The sequence below is a fragment of the Acinonyx jubatus genome, chromosome E3, assembly GCF_027475565.1.
Source record: "Acinonyx jubatus isolate Ajub_Pintada_27869175 chromosome E3, VMU_Ajub_asm_v1.0, whole genome shotgun sequence".
In the NCBI taxonomy this organism is placed as follows: domain Eukaryota; kingdom Metazoa; phylum Chordata; class Mammalia; order Carnivora; family Felidae; genus Acinonyx; species Acinonyx jubatus.
Genome location: NC_069398.1, coordinates 17,148,473 through 17,165,104, shown reverse-complemented (window position 1 = coordinate 17,165,104; position 16,632 = coordinate 17,148,473). Strand labels below are relative to the sequence as shown.

The 16,632-nt window shown below is 47.2% G+C and overlaps 1 protein-coding gene across 5 annotated transcripts in view; it reads right to left on the bottom strand.

The window, feature by feature from the left end:
- IL21R (interleukin 21 receptor) overlaps positions 1-16,219 on the bottom strand; it is a 33,602-nt gene extending 17,383 nt beyond the window's left edge. For 2 of the 5 annotated variants that reach the window (XM_053213234.1, XM_027051099.2), the window contains exon 1: positions 15,858-16,219. The gene's annotated coding sequence lies outside the window, so the exon portion shown is untranslated. Of the gene's footprint in view, positions 1-10,468; positions 10,563-10,761; positions 10,892-15,857 lie in introns of all 5 variants that reach the window. The other 3 variants (XM_053213232.1, XM_053213231.1, XM_053213233.1) reach the window with 3 other exon arrangements.
- Between the last annotated feature and the right edge of the window lie 413 nt (positions 16,220-16,632).

Genomic DNA, 16,632 nt, shown 5'->3' with positions numbered 1-16,632 from the left:
ACGCAATTTCCCCTCAAATCATCGGCCAAGTCATTGCAAATGACCCAGCAGCAGAGAGAATCTGGCAGGAGGCCGAAAACCAAAGAAGAGATTTTGACAATTTCACAAGGCTGAGGGAAGTCTTGGAGTTCAGGGCCTGACAAGGAAGATGGGACCTGGTAAATACCCAGTTATTCGGGAAAGGGTATACCTTGGGAATAAGGAAAAGTCAGGACCCGTTGAGCTGTGACTGCGTCCAAATGACCTGCCTGTCTGCCAGGAGAAAGTTAGGACCTATGTGGAAAAAGTTAGCTTCACCCAAAGCCTCTATATTTTTCAGGCACAATGTCCAGCATTCAATTAAATTGACAAGGCAGACCAGGAAACAGTACCAAATGACCAAAAACCAACAGCGAAGTAGAAACGGACACATGGGCGATGCAGAAAGTGGCATTATCTAACACGATTTAAAAGAACCCGGATGAGGATGTTCAGGGATTCCACCAGAAATCTAGAACCTATTTAAAAGTAGAAGCCCCAGCACTAAGAAAATTCAATTAATCGCAATTTATAAGAATTGAATGAATTTAGCAACAGATTAGTAACATTAGAAGAGAGGATTGGTGAGCTGGAATGGAAAGTACTCAGATTGAAACATGCAAAGAAAAAGAATGTTTAAGAATACAGAAAAGAGCAAAAGAGACATATCCATTGTGAAAAGGTCTCACATACATGGATTTAGAACATAGAGGAGACGGAACAAGTCGGAAGCAATAATAGAGACATTGGTTAAGAATTTTTCAAAAGTAGAAAAAGACATTAATCCAAGATTTGAAAAGTCTTACAAACCTCAAGAAGGACAGATACAAAAACGATCAAACAAACAAACAAAACCCACACTCTACACACATTATAGGAAGACTATTTAAAATTTTAAAGAAAAATACATACATACTAAAAGCCAACTTAGAATTTTATATAAAAGAAAATCCTTCGCAAAAATAAGGCCAGCTCAATATGAAAAAAAAAAAATCTAAAATCCCACAGTTAACATTATACTTAATGGGGAAAAACTGAAAGCTTTTCCTGTAAGATCATAAACGAGACCAAGATGTCCACTCTCATGATTTCTGTTAAACATTGTATGGGAAGTTCTAGCCAAGACAACCAGTCAAGAGAAAGAAATAAAAGTCATCTTGACTGGAAAAGAAGAAGTAAAGCATTTCTGTTTGCAGATGACATGATCTTGCATATACATTCTGAAGAATCCACACCAAAAAGCCAAAGTGAAACAAAACAAACAAACAAAAACTATTAGGGCTAATAAGTTTAGCAGGGTTGCAGGATACAAGATGAAAAACAGGATACAACATGAAAAACCAATTGTATCTTTGTACAACAGGAATGAACAATCTGAATGTGTGATGAAGAAAGTAATTTCAGGGCTCCTGGGTGGCTCAGTTGGTTAAGCGCTGGACTTTGGCTCAGGTCACGATCTCGTGGTTCGCGAGTTCGAGCCCTGGGTCGGGCTCAGTACTGACATGTCGGAGCCTGGAGCCTGCTTTGGATTCTGTGTCTCCCTCTCTCTCTGCCCCTCCCCTGTTCTGTCTCTCTCTCTTTCAACACTAAATATGCATTAAAAAAAAAAAAGAAAGTAATTTATTTCACTTACAATAATATCAAAAAGAATGAAATAGAAATTTAACAAAAGTGCAAGACTTGCACACCGAAAACTACTAAACATTGTTGAAAGAATGATAGAACACCCAAATAAATGGAAGGCTATCCCACGTTCATGCATTGGAAGACTCAGTATTGTTAAGATGACTTCTCCAAACGACCAACGGATTCAAAGTTATCCCTATAAAAAGCCCAGCTGGTTATTTTGCAGAAGTTAAAAAGCTGATCTTAAAATTCATATGGAGACACGGAGGGCCAGCATAGACACAATAATCTTGAAACAGAAGAACAAAATTGAGGGACTCAGACTTCTCTATTTCAAAGCCTACTACAAGACTACACCAATCAACAGAGTATGATATTAACCTGTATATAGATCAATGGAATCGAATTCAAAGTCCAGGGAGAAACTTACACGTTTGTGTTCAAGTGATATTTGACAAGGGTACCAAGACAATTTGCTGGGGGGGAAATAGCCTTTGAAACCAACAGTGCTGGGACAATGGGACATCCACATGCAATAGCGTGAAATTGGACTCCCATCTCATACCATATACGAAAGCTAACTCAAAATGGATTGAAGACCGCGCTGTAAGAGGGAGAACTATTAAACTTTAAAAAAAATAGAACACAGGCGGAACTCTTGGTGACCTTGATCACATAGTAGTTTCTTAGCTATGACCCCGAAAGCACATGCATCAAAGAAAAAATAGATACATTGGACTACTTCAAAAGTTAAAACTTTTATGCATCAAAAGACACCAGCAAGAAAGTGAAAAGGCAATATACAAAATGAGAAAAAAAATTGGATTTTGTTTATGTTTTTTTTTTTTTTACAGTTTCTTTATTTTTGAGAGAGAGAGACAGAGAGAGGGAGTGGGGGAGGGGCAGAGAGAGCGGGGAGAGCAAGAATCCCAGACAGGCTCCCCACTGTCAGCACAGAGCCCGACGTGGGGCTTGAACTCACAAACCATGAGATCACGACCTGAGCCAAAACCAAGGGTTGGACGTTTAACTGACTGAGCCACCCAGGCGCCCCTGAGAAAAAATATTTTTAAATTATATATTTGTTAGGGCTCTAGTATCAGGATATTTAAAGGGTTCTTACAACTCAAGATCTAAAAGATAATGCAATTTTAAATTGTACAAAATATTTGAACGGACATTTCTCCAAAGAAGTTATACTCATGAGCAATGAACATATGAGAAGATGCTCATCATCATTAGTCATTAGGGAAACTCAAATAACACCCACTAGATGGCGATTTTAAAAACAGAAAAATTAAAAGTGGGGGGAAAAAGATGTAGCGTTTTGGAATCCTTATACATTGCTCCTGGGATTGTAAAATAATACATTTGCTGGGACGCCTAGGTATCTCAGTCAGCTGGGTGTCCGAATTCAGTTCAGGTCCTGATCTCACAGTTCGTGAGTTCGAGCCCCACGTCGGGCTCTGTGCTGACAGCTCAGAGCCCGGAGCCTGCTTCCGATTCTGTGTCTCCCTCTCTCTCTGCCCCTCCCCTGTTCACGCGCTGTCTCTCTCTCTCTCCCTCTCAAAAACAAATAAACGTTTTGGGGCGCCTAGGTGGCTCAGTCGGTTAAGTGTCCGACTTCGGCTCAGGTCACGATCTCGCGGTCCGTGAGTTCAAGCCCGCATCGGGCTCTGGGCTGATGGCTCAGAGCCCGGAGCCTGCTTCCGATTCTGTGTCTCCCTCTCTCTCTGCCCCTCCCCTGCTTGCTCTCTGTCTCTGTCTCTCTCTCTCTCTCTCTCTCTCTGTCTCAAAAAATAAATAAACGTTAAAAAGATTTTTAAAAAATGGTACATTTGCCATAGAAAGCAGTTTAAAAGTTTCTCAAAAAGTTCATATGGGGTTACCACATGGCAAAGCAAACTGACTTCTAGGTACAGAGTAAAAAGAATTGAAAACATACGCCCATTAAAAAAAACCTCTGTACCTGAATATTCACAGCAGCAGTATTCATAACAGTCCCAAACTTGAAGCAGCCCCAATGTCCATCAGTTGAATGGACAAAGCATAGAATATCCATAGAACAGAATATTATTCAGCCATAAAGATGAATAAAGTAGTAATACATGCCTCAACACAGATGTATCTTGAAAATTGATACTGAGGTAAAGAAACCGGGCACAAAAAGCCACATATTGTATGTCTCCATTTACATGACATTTCTAGAACAGGCAGATTCATAGAGCCAGGAAAGAGATTAGTGGTTGCCAGGGGCGGTTGCCAGGGGCTGGAGCTTTGGAAGGAGAGGGAATGGCGGATGATGGCTAATGGGTATAGCTTTTTTTTTTCTTTGGGTGATGAAAATATTGTGCAGTTAGCAGGGCTGATGGTCGTACAACTTTGTGAATGTACTAACAACCGCTTAATCGTACACTGTTAAAAAGTGAATAAATAAATCCGTGAATTAGATCTTAATTGCGATTTTTAAAAAATGTGAATCTTTAAAAATAAAGATATTTTTCAAAGCAAACCAAAGCAAAACACCTGAGGGAATTTGTCACTAATAGACCCTAACTTGTCACTGATAGGCTGATAAGGTCTTAGGAAGGTTAAACTTATGCAGAATTAAAACACATTACCATGATGCCCCAAAGGTGAGGAGTGAATAAAGTTAAAGGTTACTCTATTGTCTGGGAAATGATAAAAGGACCAACACAAAGTGGGCTCAAAAAAAAAAAAAAAAAATCAAATATGCATATTGTAATCTCTAAGATAAGCCCTAAAAAATTATGAAAGAAAATAGAAAAGAAACATATAATACTAATGTTTTAAATTTTATTCTTCCAAAAAAGGAAACAAAGAAGAAAAAAGGAATAAAGAATAGATAGACAAAAGGAAAACGAATATATTTAATCCCAAACACGTCAGTACTTTCATCAAATGTAAGTGAACTAACCCTGGAATGAAAGACATAACTTTGTATCCAAACTTGACATTAAGGGGCACCTTGGTGGCTCAGTCAGTTTGAGCATCTGACTCTTGATTTTAGCTCAGGTCATGATCCCAGGGTCATGGGATTGAGCCCCATGTTGGGCTCCCCAGTGAGCTTGGAGCCTGCTTAAGATTCCCTCTCTCTCCTTCTGCCCCTCTCCCCTGCTTGTGCTCCTTCTCGCTCTCTCTCTCTAAAATAAAAAATAAATAATAAAAATAAAATTTAACACCTTGACATTAAAAGAACGTAAAATTAGGGGCGCCTGGGTGGCTCAGCCAGTTAGGCGACCGACTTCGGCTCAGGTCATGATCTCGCAGTTTGTGAGTTCGAGCCCCGCGTCGGGCTCTGTGCTGACAGCTCGGAGCCTGGAGCCTGCGTTGGATTCTGTGTCTCCCTCTCTCTCTCTGCCCCTGCCCTGCTCATGCTGTCTCTCTCTGTCTCTCAAAAATAAATAAATGTTGGGGCGCCTGGGTGGCTCAGTCGGTTAAGCAGCCGACTTCAGCTCAGGTCATGATCTCACGGTCCGTGGGTTCGAGCCCCGCGTCGGGCTCTGTGCTGACCGCTCAGAGCCTGGAGCCTGTTTCAGATTCTGTGTCTCCCTCTCTCTGACCCTCCCCCATTCATGCTTTGTCTCTCTCTGTCTCAAAAAATAAATAAACGTTTAAAAAAAAAAGTTAAAAAATTAATTAATTAATTAATTAAAAAAAATTTTTAATAAAAAAAGAAAGTAAAATTATAGATCAATCGTTCTCATAAATATACAGACAAAATATTAACAAATCAAAGGTAATGATATACACAAAATGTGTATATGTGTATATGTGATACACATCATTATCACATGAGGTTTATTTCAGGAATACAAGGTTAGGTTGACATTTGAAAGTCAGTAATCTATGTCATCACATTAGGAAAATAAAGAAGAAAATGTGTATCATAATTTAATAGGTCCAGAAAACACATTTAAAAAATTGTAACACCCATTCGTGATTTTTTAAAACACTCTCAAAAAACCATGGAATAGAAGGAATCCTCTTTGATCTGATAAGAAGCACACAGACATGCATGTGTGCATAATATACACAACCAACATCATGTGTAATGGTCAAATACTGAACATGATATACTTGAGGGCAGGAAAAAGACGAGTGTCTTATCCTGGAGGCCCCAGTCAATGCAGTAAGGCAAGAAAAATAAATAAATTTATAAAGATCAGAAAACTATAAAGAATAAAATGATATAAGGACTGAGCACCTAGAAAAGTCCAGATACTTAACAAACTTTTAGAATAATAATCATTGAACAAGGATACTGGATATGAGAACAATATTAAAAAAATCTACCATATTTCTAAAGATCAACAAAATTGACAAACTTTTAGCTAGACTAACAAAAGAGAAGACTCAAGTAACTAAAATCAGAAAAGAAACAGAAGACATTACGACTGATGCCACAGAAATAAAAAGGATTGTAAGAGAATACTACAAATAATTATACACCAACAAACTCAATAATGTAGAAGTGGATAAATTCTTAGAAACATACAACCTACCAACACTGAATTATGAACAAATAGAAAATCTGAACAGACCTATAAATAGTGAGGAGGTTGATTCAGTGACCAAAACTGTCACAGCAAAGAAAAGCCCAGATGACTTTACTGGTAAATTCTAACAAACATTTTAAGAAGAATTTATGCCACTCCTTCTCAAACTCTTTTGAAAAATCGAAGCTAAGAGAACAATTCCAAACTCATTTCATGAGGGCAGCATTATACCGATATCAAAGCCAGACAAAGAAAACTCCAAACCAATATCCCTGATGAATACTGATGCAAAACTCCTTGATAACATACTAATAAATGGAATCCAGCAACATATTAAAATGACTATATGCCACAATCAAGTGGAATTTGTCCCTGGGGTGCAAAGATGATTCAGTATACAAAAATACACCACATTAATAGAGCAAAAGACAAATCACATGATCATTTCAACGGATGCAGAAAAGGCATTTGACAAAATTCAACATCTTTTCATGATAGAGACATTTAACAAACCAGAAACAGAAGGAAATTATCTCAACCCAAAAAAGGTCACATATGAAAGGCCACAGCTAACCTCTTATTCAGTGGTAGAAAACTGATGGATTTTCCTCTAAGGTCAGGAACAAAGCAAGAATGCCCACTCTCACCACTTCTATTTAATATAGAACTATAAGTCCTAGTCAAAGCAATTAGGAAAAAAAAAAAGGCAGTCAAATTGGAAAGGAAGAAGTAAAATGATCTCTGTTCATAGCTGACATGACCTTATATAGAGAAAACTCTAAAGATTACACACACACACACACACACACACACATTAACAAATACATTAACAAATTCACAAATTCACAAATTAATGAACAAATGATATAAAATCAACACTCAAAAATCAGTTGCATTTCTATAGGTTAACAATGAACAATTCAAAAGGAAATTAAAATAATATCATTAATAATAGCATCAAAAACAATCAAATATTTGGGAAGAAATTTAACCAAGGAGGTGAAAGACTTGTACTCTAAAAACCACAAAACATTGCTAAAAGAAATGAAAAGAAAGCACAAATAAATGGAAAGACATCCCATGTTCATGGATTGGAAGACTTAATACTAAAAATGTCCACAGCAATCTACAGATTCAAGGCAGTTTCTGTCAAGATCCCAATGGCATGTTTTGCACAAATAGGTAAAACACCATCCTAAAATTCACATGGAATCTCGAAGGACTCTAAATAATCAAAGCAATCTCTGACAATGAAGAACAAAGCTACAGACCTCACACTTCCTGATTTCAAAACGTATTACCAAGCTACAGTAATCACTGTAGGTATAGACATAAAGGCAGACAGGCACATACTGCTGTATAGACAAAGTAGGTATTGGCATAAAAGCAGGCATACAGATCAATGAAGCAAAATAGAGAACCCGGAAATAAACCTTTGCATACACAGCCAATGAAGAAAGGACTCTTTCTTTGAAGAACTCCTTCGGTGAAGAAGGACTCTTCAACAAATGGTGCTGGGAAACCTGAATGTGAAGCATGGACTCTTCCCTCATACACAGAAATTAACTTAAAATGGATTAAAGACCTATAGGTAAGCCTTGAAACTATAAAACTTCTAGAAGAAAACATAAGGGAAAACTTAAGAACATTGGGCTTGGCAATGATTTCTTGGCTATGACACTGACGAGAAAGACGCAGACAGCAAAGCAAACAGGCAAACAGGACCGCGTTGAAAGCCTCTGCGTAGCACAGGAAGTAATCAATAAGGTGAAAGGACAACCTAGAGAATGATACCAAATATTTTGCAAGCCATATACTGAATGCATTCAGAATTATGAACTCCCACCATTCGGTAGCAAAACAAAACAAAACAGAGCAAATGGCCTGACTGAAAAGTGACTAAAGGTCTTGCATAGACATTTCTCCAAAGAAGGTTGAAAACCATGGCCAACAGGTGTATGAAAAGATGCTGGATATCATTCATCATCAGGGAAATGCAAATCAAAACCACAATGAGTTATTACCGCACGCCTATCAAGTTGGATACAATGTTGGTGAGAATGTGGAAAAACCGTAACCCTTATGCTCCTCAAAAAATCGAACAGAGAACTACCATGTGATCAATCCAGCACCCCACTTCTGGGTAGGGATCCGAAAGAATTGAAAACAGAGTCTCAAAGGTACCTGCACGCCAATGTTCACTGCAGCATTAGTCACAACAGTCAGGACCTGAAAGGCACCTAAGTTTACCAACTGATGAATGAATAAAGAAAATGTGCTACACACATACGATGGAATATCATTTAGCCTTAAAAAAGAAAGAAGGCTACAACGTGGACGAATGTTGAGGACATTACGCTAAAAGAAATAAGCCAACCACTAAAAGACGAACACTGCATGATTCCACTTATACGACAGATCTGAAGTCATCAGACTTGTAGAAACAGAAAGCAGAATGGTGGTTTTTCAGGGGAATGGGGGGGTGGTGGTGGGTAACGGGGAGTGGTTCAATGGGTATGAAGTTTCAGTTGCACAAGGTGAAAAAGTTTCAGAGATCGGTCATACAACAACACACATACGCTTGACAATACTGTCCTGTTCTGTATGGTCCCTGCAAAACTTGTTAAGAGGATACAAAACATGTTACTAGTTTATGAAGTCCACAGCTGGGCATGCTCTGTCTTGCACTTATGACCTCAGCAGATGGGGGGGGGGTCTGCAAACCCCCCTGCAAACCTTACAAGGTAAGAAACAAAACAAAGCTACAGAACAAAGGTAAGAAGTCCCCAGGTGGGGACTGGGTTTGGTAGCTATTTCTTTCTATATCTGAAGCTCCAGTTTGAAAAAGCGTGTTAACAAAGTTAAGAAAGTGTGAAGAAGATCTGGTGTATTTCTATATACCAAGAGCAAGCATGATTAAAATGATACCATTTGCATCAGCATAAGAAATCAAATACTCTAATGAGCCCCATTGAACGACGTACAGGACCTCTACACAGACACCTACAAGATATTAGTTACATACATTTTTAAAGATATCAGTAAATGGAGGGAGATACATGGTCACGAATTAGAAAATTAAGCAGTTTCAAGATGTCCATTCTCCCCTCGTTGGACTAAAGTTTCAAATGAAATCTCAAGTTTCAAGAAAATCCCCAGCAAGATTTCCTTTGGTGGAAATTGACAAGCCAGTGCTCAAATTTATACAGAAATGCAAAGACCTGAGAAGAGTTTAGAGAATCAAAAATAACGTGGTATTGTTGCAAAGGAAAAAAACCCTTGCCAATGGAAAGGAATAGAGTCCAGAAATAGACTGGTGTTTATAGTCATTTTGTTTTCAAGAAAGGCACTACCGAAAAGTCACGGCGAAAGCATGATTAAAACAAACAAACAAAAAAGATGCTGGATCAATTGGATATTCACATGAGGAAAAATGAACCTTGACCTTCCACTTTATATCATACACAAAAACAAATCTAGATATTTTGTAGACCTACTGTCAGAGGTGAAACAATAAAACTTCCACAAGGAGACAGAGGATAATATTTTCATGACCTTAGGGTCGATGACACTTCCTAAACAGCACATAGAAAGCTCGAGCCATAAAGAAAAAGACTGATAAATTGAACCTCATTAAAATTAAGAATTTTTGGGGCGCCTGGGTGGCGCAGTCGGTTAAGCGTCCGACTTCAGCCAGGTCACGATCTCGCGGTCCCTGAGTTCGAGCCCCGCGTCGGGCTCTGGGCTGATGGCTCGGAGCCTGGAGCCTGTTTCCGATTCTGTGTCTCCCTCTGTCTCTGCCCCTCCCCCGTTCATGCTCTGTCTCTCTCTGTCTCAAAAATAAATAAACGTTAAAAAAAAAATGTATTTAAACACAACGATAAACAGCACAAAACTCCGTTTGGCAAGAAAGGAAAAGAGCTTAAAGAGACACTTCACCAAAGAAGACCTTCCAAATGGCCAAGAAGCATAGTAAAAGTTGCTTGAAATCATGACTCATTATGCAAATTTACATCTCTGTATGACACCACTACACGTCAACCCGGAAAGGCTAAAATGAGAAAGGCAGACACCATGCCGCGTCTACGAAGGACGCAGGGTAACCCAAACTTCTCAACCTCCCCTCAGTCTTCCGGGGTGCGTGCCATTCGGCACGGCCACCCTGGGACGCTTCTGCTGAACAGAACCCCACTTCTAGACCGGGCATCGAAGAGAAACGTGTACACGCGCAGACGTGGGCCGGAGGGTCCCCGCAGCGGCATTCACAGCCTCCCCAAACTGGAAAGAACCCAAGCTTTGGTTACCCCGTGTCTTTCCCTCACTGACGCTTCAGGAATGGGATAGTGGAGGGTCACAGGTCAGCCGTCATCTCCAGCAGGGCTCGGGCGGGGATTGGGGCTGGAAAGTGAAAGGTAGGTGAGGAGTGTGGTAAAAGCAAAGTGGCCCGTTTCCCAGAGGGACCGAGGAGGAACGAGGTGGGTGAAAAGGGACTCCCCAGCCATGCCAGAAACAAGAGCCAACGGGTCGCCAGATGGGGAAGTGTCAAGACTGAGGGACTTCCCGAAAGGGAACATAGGCGAAAGGGCTCCCAGCTTACCCCTGGTCTTCAAGGACGTCTGCCCACCTGCCCTCCAGCCGGCCTCCTCCCTGATCTCTCCAGCACGCAGCTGTGGCCCTCCCAACCACGTCCCCGTTGCAACTGGATCATTCGGTGGCTCCCCATTGCCCTTCAGGGAAGACCCCAAATTTCTTAGCGCAGCGTTCAACACGTTTCGGGATCTGCCCCCCCCACATTCGTTCCCTCTGGCCCCTCGCACCCATCCTGAGCTGCAGGTACCCCAGGCTCCCGACAGCTTCACCAACAGTCCCCATGCATCTGGCTTCCACACCTCTGCACAAGTTCTTTCGGCCACCGGAACGTTCTACCCTCCGGGGCGGACTGACAGCCTCCTGCTCAGTCTTCAAAATCCAGTTCACTTGTCACCTCCTCTGCCAGTCTCCCACTCCTCCAAAGAGTATGAGTCACTCCTTCCTCTGGGGTCCCTCCCTCCACCAGGGCACCCTGCTCGGGGTGCTTTCACGGACGTTCGCAGCAACAGGCAGGCAAGGACCGTGTCCCTCTTGGCTACCGCTGAACCACGCCAGGGGTGAACCGGTGCCCGACACGCAGTGGAGGCTCAAAACACTTGTGACACGGGCGGCCGCGTGAAACGGTAATGGGTTTGGAGGCCCACCCTCAGAGCTAAAACCTACATAGACCGTGCACTCCGAAATGAATTGCTATTCTTTTCGACTCCACTCTCTTAAATGTGGTGCCCGGAACGTCTTTACGTAGTCGATAAGGGTAAAATCTCCAGTGCTCCCACTCTCCTCCTCCACCCCAGGGCCTTGGCACATGCCTCTGTCCAGAACACTTTTCCTCGTGCTTCTCTGCTTCCTCATCCTCCGGTTTCAACTTCAGTGTCGCCTCCTCCAGGAGGCGATCGCCGCTGGCTGGTCTGGGTCTCCCCTGCAGTGCTCTGGGCCCCACATCCTTCTGTTTCCTTCTCCACGGTTGTAATATTAGGGTCAGGTCAGTAAACACTTCTGTTTTTGTGTTTATGACCTGTCTCTGTCCCGGAGCATAAGCCCCGCCCCCACCCCCACCCCCACCCCCACCCCCACCCCCGGAGGCTGGGAAATCATCTGTTTTGTTCACCAAAGAAAGTATCCTTAGTGCGCAGAACGGGGCCGGGAACTCAGTGGGTGCTCGACGAGTAGCTGAGGAGTTGGCAAATGAACGAAAGAGGGTACGAGTTGCCGTGTCCAGTCACACGAGGAGCGAGGAGTGGGGCCGCAGGCAGCCCCTGAGACATCTGTTTCCCCACCAGCTTCATCACGGTGCCCAGGAACTTCCCTCCACCCTGAGCAACACCCTCAGCTCCCAGGGTCTGAGCAGTCACGACTGCTGTCATCGGATTAGTAACAAGGAACCTTCAGAGAGGGATGGCGGGGCGCCCAGGGTCATACAGAAAGTTCTTAGCCAAGCAGAGCGCTCAGGCTGGGGGAGAATCAGCCTGGTGGCCCTGGGGCACCCTGAGGCATATCCATTCCTTTCTCTGGGACTCAGTTTTCCTCATCCGTAGAATGGGGCAGCGCCCTGGCCTGGCCGAGGTGGTGTGGGGCAGGCACACTGTAGGCGAGTGGGTAACGTCAGTTGTTTTTTCACAATTTTTTTTTTTTTTTTTTTTGGTGCCAGTGGCAAGGGGTGGGTTGTGGGTGTCTGAGGACAGATGTCCCAAGACCCTGGGGTCGTAGCTTAGGCAGTAGGAGCCGAACATGAGGGGAAGGTCCCATCCCAACCTGTCAGTCTTCCTCTGTCTCCCAGCCGGGCTGGGATCCCGGTCCACGAAGCCTCTTTTAGCCTGAACGAGCTGTGCCTACTGCACAGCCTGGGCAACCGTTCACCCCAGCCGCCTTCCCGCCAGACCAGGAGAAAGAAGAGAGGTTTGCAGCTGCGGGGTGAGGGGTGGGGGCAGGGCTGGCAGCCTGCCTTCTGTCCGGCCCCCTGCTTGTCAGCCCCCCCCCCCCCCCCCCCGCTGCCACCAGGCTGCCCTGGCCAAAGTAGGCTGAGTGTCACGGATTCGTACAGGAGAAGTTTGGCAGGCCCTAGTCCCAACGTACACCATCAAGCCCCCTTGCAGATGAGGAAATAGAGGCCCAGAGAGGCCCAGTGCCTTGCCTATGGTCACACAGCGAGGAAAGACTGGGGCCTGAGCAGGGAGCCAGGTTGGGGTATTTGCCCCACCTCTCTGGGGACACTTCGGGTGGCCGGACCCTTCCTGGGGGCTGTGGGGACCAGCAGGCGAGGCCCCTTGCTGCAGGTGTCCTGGCCATCAGGGGGGCATCAGCAGGGCCCCTGCCTGCACCCTGGGGAATATTCTCAGGTTGTTTCAGAAGTTCCAAGTTTACTCAGATCCTGCATATGAGCTGTCATCAAAAGTCCCTTTGGCCAGGCGCCCAGGCAAGGAGTGGGGGCGGTGGCACCTGTGAGCCAGGGGTGGGGGGTGGGGCTCCTCTCCGCTCCCCCCCCAGCCCCGCCTCCGCATTTCGGGGTGCCCTAGAGGGCAAGGGAGAAGGGGGCGAGGAAGGGGCCTCTCCTTGAAGTGTCTGTTCCCCCCTCTCTCCCCAGTTTCCTTCCCTCTGCTTGCGAATGACTCCCTGGGTGACCCTGAAAACCCTACCCCTCTCTGAGCCTCAGTTTCCTCAGCTGTGCAAGGCAGCATAAAATCACCATGCGAGCTATCGTTTATTGAGGGCTTAGTGTATGCCGGAAGGGACGCCGTGCGTTCTAGCGAATAACAAGGCAATTATTACCAGCCATCCCTAAGGTAAAGCGTAATTGCTACTATTTCTTGTGAACCACTGCTCATGGCGCTGGCCCTGTCTCCGCCACTGAATCCCCAGGACCTAGGACAGTGCCTGACGCCCCAGTGGGTGCTCAAAAACTACACATAGAATAAAACCTCACGACAAACCGGAAATGGATGTTAGAGACGGGGAAACGGAGGTTCAAGGGAGGTGAAGTGGTTTACTCAAGGTCACCCCAGAACTAGGGGGCGGAGCTGGGTCTCCACCCAGTCCTGGCCGCCTCCAAGGCCCTGGATCGCCCGTGGAGGTGTGTTGGCACGCGGGTCACGGGTCCCACAGCCCCCCACCTGACCACAGGGGGGACCTCCCAGCCATCACTCCTGCCTGCAGGGATTCTGAAGGCACTGGCTCTCCTCCCTGCGTGGAGGATGCCTTCTTCCCTTCATTCATTTATTTATCGGGCACCAGGGAGGGAAATGGTGCCTCCCCAAGCTTCTGGTGCCTTCCCTCTTTCCATCTCCTCTTGAACGGGCCTCCTCCACCTGCCCGCCCCCACTGCCCTCAAGCCTCTTGCGGTCCCCAGCCCCCACCCTCACCCTTCACTGGACAGGTGGGAGCCTAGGGCTCAGGCTTTGTCTTGTTCACCCCACGCCTCCGGGCCCTCGATTTTGTTCTTCTGCTAACACTCGGGCGCTTGGTTTCCTCCACTGCGGGGTGGTAAGGATCCAGACACCCTCCCAGGTGTGAGGTGGGCAGGACCAGGGCTCCCTCGAGTTCACCATGGGGAGCAGGTCGTCAGGCCTGTCCCTCCCCTTCTCAGAAGGGTTCTCGAGACTATGAGTCTTGTTTTTATGCCATCCTGTCTGGCAGGTGTGGCCCTGCGGCCAAGCGGACCGGCGGCCCAAACCCAGCTCTGCGTCTCACGGCCACGTGGTCCTGGGGTCCTCGATCTCCTCATCTGTGAAATGGGCTGAATGGGCTCCCGGCCTCACCTGATGTTGTCAGGATAACGGGAGCCCCTCAAGTGCCAGCGGCGGGCTGAGCCCCGGCGCTCGGAGGACCAGAACCGTGGGGGCTGAGGGAAGCCCATCGCGGGTTCTCGAATGTGCCCCCCGCACCTTCCACCGCTCTTGGACCCTGGCCCTCCTCTGCCACGGGCCCCCCTTCCTGGTGGAACAAGCTGTCTTCCTGGGCGGATCTCCAACTGGCAACTTTCATATTTTTATGCCCCCCAATCTTCACAACTAGCCCCACGGGATGGAGCTGCCTTCATCCCCATTTTAGAGATGAGAAAACTGAGGCTCCATGAGGTTGGAAGAAGCACAGAGACTCGCTCAAGTTCACCCAGCTAGGGAATCGCATGGCCGGCTTTTGAACCCGCCAGGTTTTCCCCACTCGGCCATGTGCTTCTTAACCCATGCTTTCCCCCAGGGGGAATACAAATGTCCTCAGGGGAGCAGCCTGTGACTTTTGAATGCCCCCGGCCCCGGGGCCGCTGCTCCCACTGCGCAGACTGGCCGTTCCTTCTCGAAGTCCAGGGTTCCCACCAGAGGCCTCTCCCCACCCAGCTCCTCTGCTGGGAAGGTGTCCGCCACCTCCTTCTTTTCCTCTCCTGTCCACATGTCAAACTTCAACCCATGCCTCCAGACTCAGCCTCCCCGCGCCTCCCGGCTTCCCTCTCTTCCACGCACACAGGGCCCTTGGCTTTTCACCATCCGCCCATCCCCTGTGCTTTGGTGAGAAGGAGACAGCGTGGAGGACAGGGCCAGCCTCCGAGTCACCTGCCCGCCCTGCTCCGCGCTGTTGAGTCTCCTTGGGAAAATCACTCTACCCCTGGAGCCCCTGTTCTCTGTCTGTGAAATGGGCACAGAAATCCGTGTGGAGGGGTTACAGGACACAAAGACGCTAAAACCCAGAATCTGCCCCCAAAATCGATGCCCCTCCCCAGAGTGGGCCCCGTAGAAATGCCACACCATCACGCCGTCACCCCCGTGCCCACCCCTGCCCTCCTCGGCTGCCGGGAACCGCGGTGACTGTGGCATCCCGTTTGGTCTGGGACCGGCTTTCCTCCCGCAGCCCCGGCCTTTTGGAGCTGGTTTCCACAGACAGCTCATGGGGTCATCTCAGCCGTGTCCCAGCCTCCAGACCTCCAGGCCTCCTGCAGACGCACAAAAAGGCACTTTGGGCGTCCTGGGCTGGGCTGAACAGGAGACTCCAGCCCCAGCTCTGCCGGCCTCACTGTCCCCAGCTGTGAGGAGGGTGCGAAACCCCTCTGTGTCCTCCCACCTCGGGCAGAGAAGGCGCCAGACCCCCCGCAGAGAACAGTGGCTGGAGCTGAGTTACCTGCTGTCCCAGCTTCTCCCTCAGGAATCCATTCTGTGTGCTCGGGGGCGGGGGAATCCAGTGGCCTTCCAGGGGTGGGGGCGCGGGACGGGAGTCAGAGGGAGCAGGCAGGTGTAGGGGGTGGGGATCCACAGCCTGTCCTGAGTCACCAGCCAGACAAGCCTACGACCTGTCACCGGGACGGATGGCCCCGGGCCCTAGGCAGGCAGGCCACACAGAGAGAGCCAGCCGGGGTCACAGGCAGTAGCCGGTCACATCCCAGGGAGGTCACACACAGACAGAGGACAGAGATCGACTGCACCAGGGAGAGACCCACAGCAGGCCAGGGCTGGTCAGACAGGCAGAGGAACAGACAGGGGAAGGCAGGTGGCCAGCGGGGCAGACGCAAAGAGAGACAGGCAGGCAGGCAGGCAGGCAGCCGTGTGGCTGTCAGTCACACTCAGGGAGGAGCAAACAGTCGGCCCCGGAGCCCATGGGTCACTCGGCAGAGCCCCATGGGTCTGTCAGAGCGCGGCTGCTGCCCTGCCGCGTGCACAGGGTGGGGAGGCAGGGGAGGATGTGGCGAGCAGCAGCTCTGCCCGCAGGCCCTGCCCACAGAGCAGCTGGCCCCTCCCTGAGGGAGTGAGAAAGAGGTGGGAGGGGGCCGGGCCCCTGGCAGAGCCCTCGCTCACCAAAGGTCACCTGCTAGGAAGACATTTGGGGCCACCAGGGTGACGGTGCCTCTTGCGGATGGATGGTGTTACCCGCCCCCCCCAGGTCTCACGGTCATGACCTA